The sequence below is a fragment of the Triturus cristatus genome, chromosome 4_2, assembly GCF_964204655.1.
Source record: "Triturus cristatus chromosome 4_2, aTriCri1.1, whole genome shotgun sequence".
Classification (NCBI taxonomy): domain Eukaryota; kingdom Metazoa; phylum Chordata; class Amphibia; order Caudata; family Salamandridae; genus Triturus; species Triturus cristatus.
Window position 1 is genome coordinate 827,962,558 of NC_140586.1, and position 15,639 is coordinate 827,978,196.

Sequence of the window (15,639 nt, forward strand, 5' to 3'; positions counted from 1 at the left end):
AAACACTAAAGCAACACTTCGTTGTAGAAACCTCAAGCCTTCATTCTCCAGACTATATTGCGCCCAACGGAATGCAGAACAAATCAAAACATTCACCCCCAGTCAAGAGATCTGGGTTATATCCATCATTCTTTTGCTCACCATGCCACCCCAGTTTAGACCTGGCCATATGCAAATCAGTCTTGACCCTGTGCCTCGTGGGAACAGTTCAGCCCGAACTGCCAAGCCAGGTCCTCCCTGGACCGGAAACAAGCATCCTAGGACCGGTTTCGGGGTTTCACCCCTCTTGAGCAAGGATGGCTTGATTCCAGTGGCACAGTGAGCCCAGGACCCACATCTGGGCATACCTGGCACACTTAAGGTGAGAAGGCAAAAGACACCCAATTGATGGATGCTTGTTTCCGGTTCAAGGAAGACATGGCTTGGCAGTTCGGGCTAGACTGTTCCCATGAGGCACAGGATCAGACTGATTGCATATGGCCATGTCTGAACTGGGGTGGCGGAGTGATCTAAAGAATGATGATGGATTAAACCCAGATCAGTTGACTGGGGGTGAGTGCTTGCAATGTTCAACACTCCGTCCATCATCCCCTTTAGTTCAACTCACTTCATCGGCATCATACATTTTAATGGGCTTTCATACCTTGGAATTATATATTTTTAAATCTGATATCTGTCCAAAGAGCTCAAGTTGTTCCTCATCCTGAGAGCTCAAGTTGTTCCTTGTCAGGAGCAAACTGCTAACCTAGTCCTGTTTTACTACTAATTAAATAGTTTCTGTTGTTGTTAGCGTCAACATACAAGTCCACTTTCTGTGTAGTCTATACAAATTATGAAAAGCATGAGTGATATCCAGTGAAAGTTGCCCATTTTTTCTTGCTCCTGAAGTTCTGCATGCGGAAAGATGGTACAATTTGTTAACCGCTATATTAATAGTTAACAAATTGAAAAGTCACCTATAAGGTCAGGTCATTGCACATCACACAACTTTTTCTAGAATTAAGGAGTTCTGATGCACTTCAAAAGAGAACTTCAAGGCCAACTAGGGTGGTGCTTGGCTTATAGATTTTTTTCCATATCTAGCATTTCTATCCTGTATATATTACTGCCAAATGCACAGGTAGACTGTAAACAGTGCATTACTTGGGTGTTGTGATAAATATTAGAAGCTACACTGGCAGACTATAAACATTGTCCTACTTAGATGTTGCAATAAGTGTATGAAGCTACACAGGCAGACTGTAGTCACTGCACTATCTCGATCTTGAGGGTAGCGCTGAAGGGTACACTATCGAAGCTCTGTGTGGAAATTGTGCTTAATGTAGGAAGATAGACTAGCAGACTATAAACAGTGCACTATTTGGGTCTCTTAATTGGCGCAGGAAGATAGACTGGCAGAATGTAAATATTGAACCAGTTTGATCTTATAATTATGGCCAGGCTGTGAGCATTGCACAATCTGGAGCTTGAGATTGTCGGAAGAAACTTTGGAAAAACTGTAAACATTGCGCAATTAGGAGCTTGTGTTTGTCAGAAGATACTCTAGCAGACTATAAACATTGCACTATTTGGAGCTTGTGATTGTCGGAAGATACTCAGGCAGACTGTAAACATTTCACAATTTGGAGCTTGTGATTGTCAGAAGATACTCAGGCAGACTGTAAACATTGCACTATTTGGAGCCTGTGATTATCGGAAGATACTTGGGCAGACTGTAAACATTGCGCTATTTGGAGCGTGTGATTGTCTGAAGATACTCGGGCAGATTGTAAACATTGCAGTATTTGGCACTTGTGATTAGGGTTGAGAGATACTCGGGCAGACTATAAACATTGTCCTATTTGGATGCTTTGATTGGTGTATGGAAATACTTGGACAGAGTGTAAACTGACCTATTTGCATCCTGTGATTAGTGTAGGGGGACACTCAGGCAGACTGTAAACATTGTCCTATTTAGAACCTGTGATTAGTGTAGGGAGATACTCAGGCAGACTGTAAATATTGCCCTATTTAGAACCTGTCATTAGTGTAGGGAGATTCTCGGGTAGACTGTAAACATTGCCCTATTTAGAACCTGTCATTAGTGTAGGGAGATACTCGGGCAGACTGTAAACATTGTCCTATTTAGAACCTGTCATTAGTGTAGGGAGATACTCGGGCAGACTGTAAACATTGCACTATTTAGAACCTGTCATTAGTGTAGGGAGATACTCGGGCAGACTGTAAACATTGCACTATTTAGAACCTGTTATTAGTGTGGGGAGCTACTCAGTCATATTGTAAATACTGCACTATTTGGACCTAAATGCCTGGTTAGTGTAGGAGGATTCACTTGCAGACTGTCAGCTGTGTTCTATTTGGATCCTGACTGGTGAAGAAAAATACAGAGGTAGACTGCAAACAGGCCATTATTTGGATAATGTGCTTGTGGTAGAGAGACGCATATGCGGGATGTAAAAGGTGTCCTGCATGGATCCTGCACTCCAAATAGCAGGCGGCATCAGCAGAATGTAAAATGTGCACTATTTGGATCTTGTGATTGGTGTAGGAAGATACACCAGCAGGCTGTAAACAGTGCTGCCTGTGGGTATTGGGCTTAGTGTAGGAGATACCCAGGCAGACTGTAAACATTGCACCATCTGTACCATATGTTTAGTGCAGGCTGACACAGAAACTGTAAACATTGCCTAGAGGGGCTGCTGGTATGCCACACAAGACTCTTCATGCCAGCCCCTCTCTTGTTACCTTCACACTAGGGCTGTATCAAGGAGCGGACTCCCCTTCCGGCAAGATACAGAAAGAATAGGATGAGGGGTATGAAGTGGGAGGGCTGGGAAGGGGCAGAGGTAACAGGTCAAAAAGGCAGAGTTTCCAGGGAGGTGAATTATCAGAGGGAGGGACACGGGAGGGTCAGCCGCTAACAAGTGCAGTAACACAGTTATGACCGGCGCCTTAAAGGGAGCGCTGCGATAAACCAATTAATTGTTCCTAATCGCCTCTGAAGAACGGTGGCCGAGCCGTTCATAACGTGTCAGCCCTCGGTGGCAGGTTATTCTTCAGCAGGCTAATGCCATCGGCCTAACCGCATTAGCCACCGCTCGGGCGAGGTGAGCGGGAGGTTGGCGGCAGGGTGAGTGTGCCCTCTGGCATCGGGAGAGAGGAGGGGGTCGGCGAGATATTAAATCCTGTGAAACTTAAGTGTCCCCGAAGAGTGGTAGTGGGGTGGCACTTATGTGAATGTAGGCTGGAGGGCGTTTGCCATGTTCACTTCACTGATAATAAAGGGGTGGCCTGGGAAGCTGAGTAGGCCTCAACTGGCTTGCGTTTTAGGGTAGTCATTGGAAACCTATTGGAAACTGAGGGACATTCTTTAGAGCATGAGGTCTCTAAGACACCACCGGGCTGGGGAAGAGTCAGCCACATGCAGGGCTTCAAGTATTTGTATGCAGTGAGAAAAAAGAGGACTACACTGATACAACATGCCATATCTTGTCTAGTTTTATGTTCTATGTTTTATGTTAGGTGTTGATTTTTATGTTTTAGGTCTTTGATACTGTTTCCAAATGTATGTACAGTGCTCTGATACTCTCGGGTCATGTTCACGCTTTATTAAACACTTTAGATAAAATATGTTAACTATTCATACACAGCAAAGATCTCCTCGAATGGGGTCTCCCGCACTGCTCACCTCTGAAACACAGATGGGCAAACCAAGCTGCCTAAAATGACACTCAGGTGCCAGTTGAAACTAGGATCCGAGTTCTCAGTAGTACACTGTCGGCAAGCTGTGTTGTACATTGGAGCTCAAAGCCATTCTCTTCTATCCATGCTTGGAGTCTTAGGGGAATGAGTGTGGAAGAGTGTAGGCCTAGGCTAACGCATGCATGCACACTGCACACAGACACACATGTATAGATATCCTCCCTTAAGTTGAAATAAAGGCCTAGCCTCCTGCTGCTAAGCCCTTCCACTCATGTGGCCCATACATTTGACAACTTTGCTAAGAATGCCAACCAGTTCCACTGCCGCCCTGTATTTTTCTCTGCCTACTGGAGGTCTCCCGTGCCGTAAACTCGGGTCTTCCACATTATAGGAGGACAGGGTCAAAGTTAGGGATCACTCCTGTGATGAGAACAGGCCACACTAGGCAGGAGGTGAGATCACCATATAGTGCTCTCTGGGAGCCTTATGACAGCTAAGAACCCAACATTACTATCAAATGAAGTGCCTTCTTGTCTCAGCATCAGTCTATTAAAGAGAGAAGGAGTTTTAGGAGGGGTGCAGTCGCAAAATGATGCAATAAGGAAAACAAAACAAGAGTTCAATTACTGCTGCTTATAATATTGCCAGAGGCAGGAACGTTAACTTGTATTTGAGAACGTGCAGTAGTTTGGGGATTACATGTGTTTCCTTCGTGCACACAATACTTACATTTAGATAACAAAGCTTTCCATCTACACCTGCAGGCTCACACTTTAGCTAGAAGACCCCTTCAACCACAACTTACGGGTTAACATTTTAGACAACAAAGCCGTGCCTACCTCTATCTATGGTGGTGTATCACAACATCAAAATTTACATATCTACCTGCACTTGTGAACTCCAAAGTATCAACAACCAAGATATTGTCAAGGTAAGTAGATGTGGAGTTAAGAATAGTAAATCTACACCTCCCTGTGAATGCTGACCTGGATGATATGCTGGTAGATAGACAATATTCTGCAATCGATATATGTGCACATCGTTATTCTTGACCTTAATATTGTGATATTCAACCAACATCAATAGGCTAATATTTAGGACAAAAGACGCCTTCAAACCTTACAGGCTGACAATTTAGATAGCAGAGTCCTCTCTACAGCTCTAAAAGCACAGCCCCCAATCCACATCTTACAGTCTTACATTTTAAATAACAGAACTATGCCACTACACCGGCAGGCTCATATTTGAGGTAGCAGAACCCTCAGCCAATCTTAGAATGGGGCGACCACCTCACTCCAGGTCATTCGACACTGTTTCCAGCATGAAATTATCATCTACAATCATTGTTTTTAGGTGTTTTATTCTCATGAGTTCAATGGAAGCAAAAACCCCCGTGGGGAAGGGGGCAAGGGAGAATGACACACATTCGTCTCCCAGGGGAAAGAGGGCAATGACTTGGTTCGCCTTCCTGGGTGCATTGATTCATTTTGGGAGATGGTTACCTCTTCGGGCACCAGGCTGTGGAGGTGACACATCTAGAAGTCGTACACAGGATGGTGATTGCAGGAGTAGGGAGGTTTAAATAATTAGTGTAAAGTTTGCTTGTGTTTTTTCCCCTGTGCAGCCTCTCTGCATCATCTGTAAATTACCACACTCGATTATGAACTTCAGTCAAAGGGAGGTCATGTTGTGTTATGCGGCTGGGAGAATTAATATTTTAATCTTTTTCTACATCCCAAGTTGAGAAGGCAATTAGACTGGGGTGTCTCTGTGCATTTTCAGTCCATGACAGTATTGTTCACAAAAGGGCAGGGAGGTAATAGGTGCGTGCTGCTGTGTAGCAGTGTTGGGCAAGGGGGACTCGTGTGGTGGTTGTACCCGAATTGCCTTTAATTTTCGTGGGGGGTATTACCCTCTGGAAGGTTGGATGGAATGAGAATGTGGAGTTTGGCTTTAGTGCTGTGATTGTGGTTTATGTAATTACTTCTGTTAACGCCAGGTTTGTTAGGTAGTTGACACTGTGTTTTTTTAGTTAGAATCACTAACTGTGTAGTTTTATTAATGCTTGAGTACTGTTGGAAGTTTTTTTTTTATCTTTGTGTTTGAATTTTGTGTTGTTGTATGTTTTTTTAATAAATAAGACCCATGTGTAACCCAACGTGGAGTAAGTCTATTGGCTTTGTCTCGGTTGAGTTGGAGGAGGTGTAGGTCTGACTGTGTGCTTCCTAGGCCTATCTCTTCTTGGCCCCGGTTGGGCTGGGGACAGTCTCTGGTTCTTTTTTTAACTAGCATTTTATTGATTTTCAAGCAATCAAAAGAGAAATATACACTTCACACGAACATCTATAGCCCTGATGCACAGCACAAATACACATCACCAATTTGTTTGCTATGATTGAATAGACTGCATCCAAGCAAAGGAAGTGCACATCAAGTAGACGTTCCAACAGAGCCTTGCAACACTACGCTGCACTACATTTCTTTTGCAGTCTCCACTGTTGTCCCATTATTAGTTCTCAAAGTTGTTTTTTCAGGGACCCCAAAACAAAAGAATTCCCCCACACCTTCCAGCCACTTAAAACATGTAGGCATCTATAACACCTTTATTAAGATGACCAAGGCATCTCCAGAGTTGAGGCAGTGATGAAAATCATAAAGGAGAAAGAATGAAAAAGGAGAACACGGAAAGAAGAGAAAAAGGCTTAGGAGAAAATAGAGTGGGCAAGAGGATGAAGAGACAAATATGTCCCTCCTCGAGTAGCTACAAGGCCCCATAAAGTAAATGCATATGTGAATTCAGCCAGAGGTCCATTTCATTCTTTTTTCAATAGACCCATCCGCCGACCTGGGAATGTTCTCTAACTTTCTTCCTTGAGTTCCATGAGCAAATGTCTCACATCAGCGTGGGAGATATATGCAGTCTCGTGTCTCCCATACAATGCAGACATTGTCATGCAAACTATAGTGTGGCAATGCTTCCCTCCTGTAGCACGTCATGGCGATTACGAGACATCTATCACTCCAAAGAAGATTTTTTTACCACCATTTATCACGATAAGCATTGCTGGACAAATTATCTTGCCTGTATGCCTGTGGTCTCAAATTTCTGTCCTATAGGTATACAGCTATTCCTTCGTCTTTCCATTATTTATGCAATATCACAGAAGGAGAAGACAAGGCTGTTTGATGGCTGTATCTTACCTTAAGTCGTACCACCTCCAGTATCCAGTCCTTTCCATCTTCTTGTTTCAGAATCACCATTCTGGTTGGACCTACACATCTTATTGCTGTTGATATTGGAGGTGATTTGAGTCTGCATCATTGCTTTATACCTGCATTCGGGTTTACCAGGGGAAAATAGTGTTCTGTGTTAGTTGTATATTATATAATAGTAATCTGGTATAAATGAAGTAAGTGAAAATACACCTCATAACAACTGGGTACAGTTACCATCTTCTTTGCAACGTGCACACAAATATCGACATATCTGCATGACTGAACAAATTAATTATTAACTTCCTGTAAAAGGAACACAATTCAACCATTGCGTGACACCATATTTTGCTTTTTTCTATTAACTATCTTCAGTCCACACCATATTCAAAACAGCAACATGAGCTCAGCAGCCAGTGACATACTCTGTGCAGTGGCAGCCAGTAATTTGAGCAGGGAGGGGTGAGCGGGCTACACAATCACACATACACAGTCGCATCCTTACATGCACACACACACCCATTCACAACACTCACTTACAAATATACATACACAAACGCACACACGAAACATTAATAAACATAAAACGTACCTGCTGCAGCGTCTCGGTAGGAAAGCCTTTTTGGTTCCTGATGACTGAGACTGCCTCCTCCTTTCATTGGCTGTTTCATTGGCTGACCATTGGTCAGCTAATGAGAGGAAGCCCTCGGCAGTCCCTTACTCGTCACAGAGTAGGTTCAGGTCATATATCGGTGAGAGTTGGTGCACCCACCCCACTCTGTGACAAAGCGTCAGTGATAGACACTCGGCCCTGGGCCCTTCAGGGCTTAAAACTGAAGCACCCAGATCAGAGACTATCATGATGTTCCCCCACATCATGAGGGAGAGGACATTTAGGTGCTTTGCCATACTGAGGAGTTCACACCCAGAGGGCTGTGAAATCCTCGGGACGGCAAAATTCAGCTCAGGCAGCCGGGCACCTGTGCATTTAGCACATGTATAGTGTCTGACTACAAAAAGGTGGGTAGTGGGAGCCCTTTGCCCTTAAAGACTATCTCTGCTTCTGTGACATACACACATTCCTTCACTTCACATATATTATATAATATTAATCCAGTTTAAGCTAAATAAATGAATATGTACATTGTTGTGCCTGTTAAATATAGAAACGTATTACATAAGCTTTCCCTATATAGGCAAATATATGTTTTTAGTGATCTTCATTAAAATGTTCTTACATTTCATACACCCTTTTATTTACACTTAGGGTGTGGTGTATTATCTTAACTAACAATTTAGCAGTTTAACCCCCACCAAAATTCCTTCAACACAAAGGTGAACTTCCCATGCGGTGGGGACTTTGGCAAGTGGTATTTTTTTTACACAGAAGATGATTATTGAAGCTAACAAAATCTCTAGAGTAAGACAAAAATATGTTATCACATTGTGTAGGTTCTGAAGGGCATCGAGTTTTTAAACCTCTTTCTCAAAGCGAGGACCTGGTTGGTTGAGCTGTGAAAAGTTGGTATGCCAGCTGCCATCTTGGCCATGCAGACCTTTCTCAGGTCCAAATTTCTGCTGGACCTGCCCTGTGCCCTGGTCAATGGTTCATTGCAACTGCTGCTGTGTGCTGTTGTCCAGGGACTTCTCTGTTCTTCAGATCTCCACACCGTGCTGCACCCTGTCTGCCTTTACTTCCGTGGTGAGACATCATAAATTGTGGATCAAAATCGGCCGTGTACGCACAAATGGCCACGGTATTGACAATGAAGGAAGGGCTTCGTGAAAATTTGGCACCCATTGTTGCATAAATAAGGAGTAACCTGAGAGTGATTGGGCAGAGATGGAGCAGATGACCGGAGGGATCATTGCAAGTGACCTCGGTTCAAGAGGTCACCTCGCCCCGCGGACTGCACACTTCCTGGCTATCCAGATAACCTTTGTGTTAGTCACTGGTTGAGGAATCGCACTCCATGCGAGCTCTGTCGTCGCACTTGAAAGATGCCGGCAGGCTATGTCCCCGAGTTAAGCGCTCACTACTGATATCTGCCTGGGATCTACAGGTCATAAATTGAAACATCCGCAGCAGAAACTCGTCGTTCATGCGTTCTGAGGAAGGAAGGTTGAGTACTATTAAACTCAAAAGGTTTCTTGAGTGGAGTTCATGTGGGTATTAATAATTGTGTGATTTACTGCTCTCAAACTGGATTATTACGTATATTAATAACAAAGTTATACATGACACTAGCATACTTACCCAACTTAATAATGCTTGTTTCTTATACGTTGAAGGGTAAAAGAGACAACTTGAATCTTCATTTCTATAATGCATGCTCAACTCACTGAGCTATTTCACCAAGTTTGAATATCCAGTGATATCACAGATGGCAAACGAAGAGGCACTGCAAGGGTGTCCCTTGCCAAGCCTCAGTTTGTGCTGAGGCTGTTCATCATACCCTACGCATCACACTGACTTTCTTGTCTATACCTTGGGCTTTATTACAGCACTGCAGAGATCTCCAAGAACGCATACTGTAAAGATTACATGGATCAATAATACTTCATGTTACCACATTTAAATATCACTGAGTATAGTTTATCCAGTTTGGGTTCAGCATGGCTAGTTTCATGCAGATCCATCAAAGGGAGGGTGGCAGAAGGTGTCATTAATATTGAGCCCAAAGCTAAGCAACAAGTACACACACTGCTTCAGCCCTTTACCCTCAGGGTAGCGAAGGCAAGCAGTCCAAAGCTACCTCAGGGAGGTGCTGTGGGGCTAGAGGCCCAAAATGCTCCAAGAACACCAAACCATATCAGTAAAGCAATTTCCAGCCAGTGCTTATTCTTTAAAAAATCAGAAGTTTTTTTGCTCATTTCGCACACAACATAAAACTGTAAATATGATCAGGTGAGAACAATAATCAGGAATCCATTACCTTTGTGGCTGCATCCAGTTTGCTTGGGAGCAGGCAGTGCCCGCTGTCATTGTTGATCAGCAAGTGCAGGACTTTCCATTTCTCATGGCCCACCATGCCTCAATGTCAAGATCAATGCCCCAGCCCAGCTGGCATGGTCACTCCAAGGAGCGAGGGTGCTGATATTCGGAGACTAGGATCGTCAGCTACTGTATCAGTACCACAAGAGTGGAGCTTACGCTAGTGTGGCAGTTCTTGGGGTCCTACCAGTCTTGTAGCTTAGATTCCTTCCTCAGAGAACGTTGCAAAACGCACCAACTAAATGGACTAGGTGCCCATGCCGGTTGACAGCAGTAAATGCCTCTTGCTAGGGCCCTCTTCTTGGTTGAGGTTGATGTTCTCATTTCGCTTGTAGTTTTCTTTGCAGTACAGCAAAGGACTGCAGTTGGAATTTTTTTTAGCTCCCAGATGTTTCAGGGCACTGGCCACCTACTCTCTGGAGACACTTTGGGGCCCTTCGGCCTCACCCTTGGCACACTCCCAGTGTTGCAATGATGACATAGCATCTTATTCATTCATGGGCACCTCCAATGCTCCTCGTGAGCAGCCAGTTTACTCTCTCCGTCTAAGAAAGACTGGTCAAATTTTCCCAGGTGCTCACCCAAACCTGGCAAGGGAAGTTGGTGATAGTTCACCTTCTCTGGAGCTCAAACAGTTTTTTGGTCACCACTGGTGTGGAGACCCTATATTCAGTGAACTATATCTTGGCACACTGACTGGAAGTTTTTGTCTCATCTTTATATTAAAGTACCAGTAATTATGGAATCTCATGTTCTCTGAGATCGGTTTCAGGCAGTTTCTGCCTTTTGCTAAGTGCTCACAAAATACCTTAGCCATAGTCTGTGTCTTTGGATGTCAGCAGGAAGGTGGAATGTAGCGAGGAGTCTTCTCTCAGGAGTAACTTACAAAAACACTGTTGGGCACAAAGCAAGGGAGGCTGCCCTACTTAACTACCTGTTACCTGGGGAGTGGCCCTTCTAGAGAACAGTGGGCTGGGAAATGGGAAGGGATGAACTCCCTACCTTCAGATGCATCCTCTATTTTCTTAGCAATCCTCAATCTGACCCGTTACAAAGGATCTCCGGGGTGTTCTGGGGAGAAACCATGCAATTCACATTTGCTCTCCAAGTTCTCTCTCCCAGCCTCCATCTTAGGTACCATTAGAATATACCAAACACAGAATGCAAGTGAGTGTGGTAATAGCAAAATGTGTCATGTGCTCTCTACATGCATCATTTACAGAGGTAAGTAGTGGACAGACGTGACATCCATGCTTCACATGGATGGGTGAGGAACCCATTTGCAGGGAGACTGGCAGACCATTTTAAAAATATGAAAGAGCCCAGCAGGACTCATCAGGTAAAAAGGTCTATCCTGCTACTGTAATCATATTACGCTAATCACAGTCAGTCCGATACAGCCCAGTAAGCAGACAATAGTCACCCTCAACAAAGAGGGTGCACATGGAGTGCCCCTCTAAATCACAGAGCCACTTTCTGGCCTCTTTATCATTAAGACTATAGTGCAATTCTAAAAAAAATCAAAAAAACATAAAAGCCTAGAGATTTTGGCAGCAGATAATGCCAAGTCTTTCCAGCATAAAAGATGCAATCTAGTGAAGTATCTTACAAAAGTTCTTAAAAGCCACCCAGATATCATTAAAGTAAAATGTGAAAACCTTATTATTAGTGATTGCAGAATTACACTTCACAGAGTCGCCCAGCAGTGCTAGGTATTGGCAAGATCAGTTATTGACTGGCTTAAAGGTGAGAAATGCTTTAACAAGATGTAAGTGCAAGTTTGCTCATGCGATTGTGCCAATGAGGACATCTACCAGTAGTAAGGGGCTGTGCTGCAGAAGATTTAATTGACTGGCCAACACTTAACATCCCAAAGAATGTACGAATGTTGATTTTGCTAAATTAGATTAAGTCAGCTGGAATTATAGAATCCAACTTTAAAATTCACTATTGTACCTCTGCATAGAACCCATTGTACATGGCTGCTTGGGAGTAGTGCCCGCTTCAAGTAAGACCGAGAAGTGGACCATAAATCTCCTACAGAGCTTGAAAGACATCTTACAGAGGACTGGTAAAGGTACAGACACCTATGGGACCTCATACACCATTGATACCCAGAAGGACCCCAAATGTCCATCACTCCACCACCTTGTAACGTGTGACAGACTGTTTTAAAGCAAGATCACATGTCCCTATTTAACAATCAAATCCAGCGTGCCCTCTCTGTGTACGAAAGAATCATGCAATGAATCTTAAAGTCCACAAAAAAGTGTATCTTATGATACTTGGCATCAAGTGGCACAAAGGGAAACTCCCCACCCCTCTGATACTGGAGTTATTCGATTGGCAATACCACAGGATCTTAATGTTTTTGTCCCCTTTTTCTTAAAGTCACCCCTCGCCACCTCTCTGCCCAGCACCCGCCTTCCACTCTCCCAAAAATTATTATGAAGAATTATTGCCATTAGCACGTCTCTTCTGGTGAAAGGAGAAAATCGCTTCATTCATAATTTATATCCTCAATTACTATTAATAAAGAAATATTTCAGCAGAAAATCGCCTGGGAAAATCGCACGTAAGGTTGCATTAACATTCTGTTTGAACATTTTCATCACATTTGTTATAGAGTTAATAAGAGGGATCTGTTCCCCTGACTTCTTCATGGAATTATGGTCTGACTATGATAGTTTAATCTCTTCGACTTTATATAATATATTCACTTTACTAATTGAGCTATCTGAGGAGCAGTTACGGATGTTCCTCAATTCGGAAGACAAAGTAATCGGGGGCATGGCTTCTCCTGACCAGCGCCCCCTCCTCAGGCGGTGAGAAGTCTGGGGGCCCTTGCGCGCTTTGATGAGATTTCAAAGGATCGTTGGTCAGGCTCAGATTGAGAACTGTGCATGCTGTTAATGGGAGGGCCTTGCTGTCATGTGGTCTGGGATGATAGTTTGCATGGGGGCAGCCATCTTGGGATGGGGGGGCTGGTTTACATTTGCAGTGTTAGGTGTGCTAGTGAAGGTGAATGCTGTCATTCATAGTGGGAAGATTTCTATTGGCAGTTGTTACTTTGGCCGGGAACAGATATTCTCTTGCTATGTGAGGGTATATTGTATTGGGTCCTACCATGGGCACAGGAGCGGGTGGGACTGGCTGTTGCTATGAAGGCATTAAGGAGGTTCTCTGGACTTATCTGGTTTGAATAAGGGGGGTGGGCTTTATTGGCTGTTGCTGTGAGACGATTGGACTAGGCTCTATTGGCTGTTGTTAATATAACGGGTGTACAAGGAGACACTATTGGCAGGTTTTATGACGGGATTAATAGTGGCTCGTTGTTGCTTTCTATGATGGGACAAGATGTTTTGGTCATTATTACTCTTAAAGGACTATGATCTATTTCCTGGCAGTTTGATGGATTTGGATTGTACTGGCCATACAACACTATTAAACACTATTAATTAAGCAACGTCTCAGACAGAGGTTTACAGTAGATGCGAACCACATGGCCATTCATGCCGTTCATTCTGATAAAGAATCCAACATCTCAGTCTCCCACTGCCAAGCAGTCATGATTTGTATGCAAGTGAAGTGTGTTCCTGCTCAGGTGAAAGCTTGCTGCTAAGCTGTGCCTCCCTCTACCTACTTCCTCACCCCTGACCTCACTCTGGCTACATCTCTTCCTCACCTTCTAAGGCTCTGAAGTGGTGAGGACCCCAAAGTGGTTAATTCAAGATACCTGTACACCACCAGGGTTCCAGTACGTTTGTCTGCAAACACCCAACATTGCCAGGCTCCTTCCTAATTCCCTCTGCCTCGTCGCCTCCATCTTGTGTTCTTGTCCGTCTTCTCCATCCCTCCTGTCACTCTGCCTCCCCAGCACTTTGAGGACACCTTAGAGTGGCAGTGACCACTGAGTGCCATAAAATGCTGTATAAATGACCAACTAAGCATTACAGCGGTTTGCATGTACGACGGGTTCCAACAAGAGCTGGGTGGGTAGAGTACAGAGCCATGTGCCCTGGAGCACCATTTGTGAAATGTTGCCATAGATATAAACATATCAAAATGTGTATTTTGGCTGTTGAAAGCACACAATCACCAGCGCTACGCTAGGCGTAACTCCTTCAGCCTGCTCAACATCAGCTTTATATTCTAGAACGTGTACTGCCACGAGTTTTAGATCTGGCTTGACAGTGAAGCTGTCTGCATAGCCTATTGTTAACATCTCTTTAAAATATACATAGAGTTGGCTTTGGCTCTGCCGGAGTAGTGGCGCCTGCCACACTATTGGCTGTTTGGTGTATCAATCTATCTCCTAGGAAATCCTTGCAGTGTGATTGATGAGGGACAAATGTACATCACAAAAATACTTGTAATCATCACACATTCAATTATTTTTCCCATGGATGCGTTGTATGCAGAAAAACAACCGCATTTTATATTGTGTTTTTTTTCATTGCAGCGTTCTTTTGATAATGCTCTAGTCTGGACACAAAATGCAAGGCAGACCTACTGGCTTTACCAGTGCTTCTCGTTGTAGTTCTGGGCCTACAAACTCCAGCATGGAGAGGGCTGTTGTAAAAACCCGAACTGGCTCATGGTGTCAGACTCTTGAGCGCTGTGAATGTATGGAAGGATTAACGCCTAGACCCCCCCACCTTTACAGTAGACTCAGTGTTATGTCACCATGTGCTGCTGTGTAGTGTATTGTGTGTTGTTATTGTAGAATACAAAGCTATGTTCATAATCCACTCCTGCTGCTGTGTTTGCTGTGTTCAGTGCAGGGATGAAACTAAGCGGACTGATATAAGACACTTTGCATATTGTTTTTATCTGCCCTATATTTGCTTATTTACGCCATAAGTATATAATGTCCACTCCTTCTAACAATGAATTTTATGCAAGTGAGGCCTGCTCTATAGTAGCTTTAACTTTTTGCTAATCGTAATGTCTGTTTTTATTTATTGTGTTTTTTAGGGGGCGGGGGGTGTTTCACTCTTCTTCATGAAATGTGATGTACTGTTTAGGTGGTTTTATTGATTTGTTACCTTTTATGATTTTCTGTTAAATCGAAAAAAGTAATATTTGACTTGATATAAGGCAAGTACCTGATGTTCCCCACACTACCCCATCTCTGCCAGATGTTCAGAGGCATAGGCAGCATTCTTGACCCAGTCATGCTAGCCACCGCGAAACATAGCGCCGCCTCACCCCTGGTCTTCAAACCAGGGTGGCTGAACACATGTGTAACATGTTTACATCATGGCTTCAGACTTGACTTCCCCACTTTAACACATTTTGTGTTCTTGGGAAAATCTCTTCAACTGCTTGAGCACAGATTTCCATTTGAACCAATTAGAAGCAGGCTGAACAACCATCGCAGCTAAGTGGTCCTAATACACAGTTGATGCCCTTAGCTCAGGGATACCCAGCTTAGGCTCAAGTGGGGCAAGTCCATGCCGGATTTAAGAATGTGCACACTTAAATACAATGAACGTGAAAGGAAATAATGTACTTCCTGGTTATCCTGAGAGCCTGGCACAGATGCGGCCTTGCTAGACGTGTGTTGTAGCTTTCAGCCACCAGCATTAATACCCTGAGACGTGTAAGGATGCAGTAAACCCAGGCAGAACACGTTAGAGCCAAGAAGGAAAAGCGCTCCGAGAGAGACACGGCTCCCTTGGTCGCAGTGGGAGGGAGAGGAAGCGGCCCACCCTACCTCAGAGCAC

General features: G+C 43.9%; 1 protein-coding gene across 6 annotated transcripts in view; it reads left to right on the top strand.

The window, feature by feature from the left end:
• Positions 1 to 15,639, top strand: part of RNF220 (ring finger protein 220) — a 720,811-nt gene that overhangs the window by 234,139 nt on the left and 471,033 nt on the right. The window lies entirely within an intron of this gene.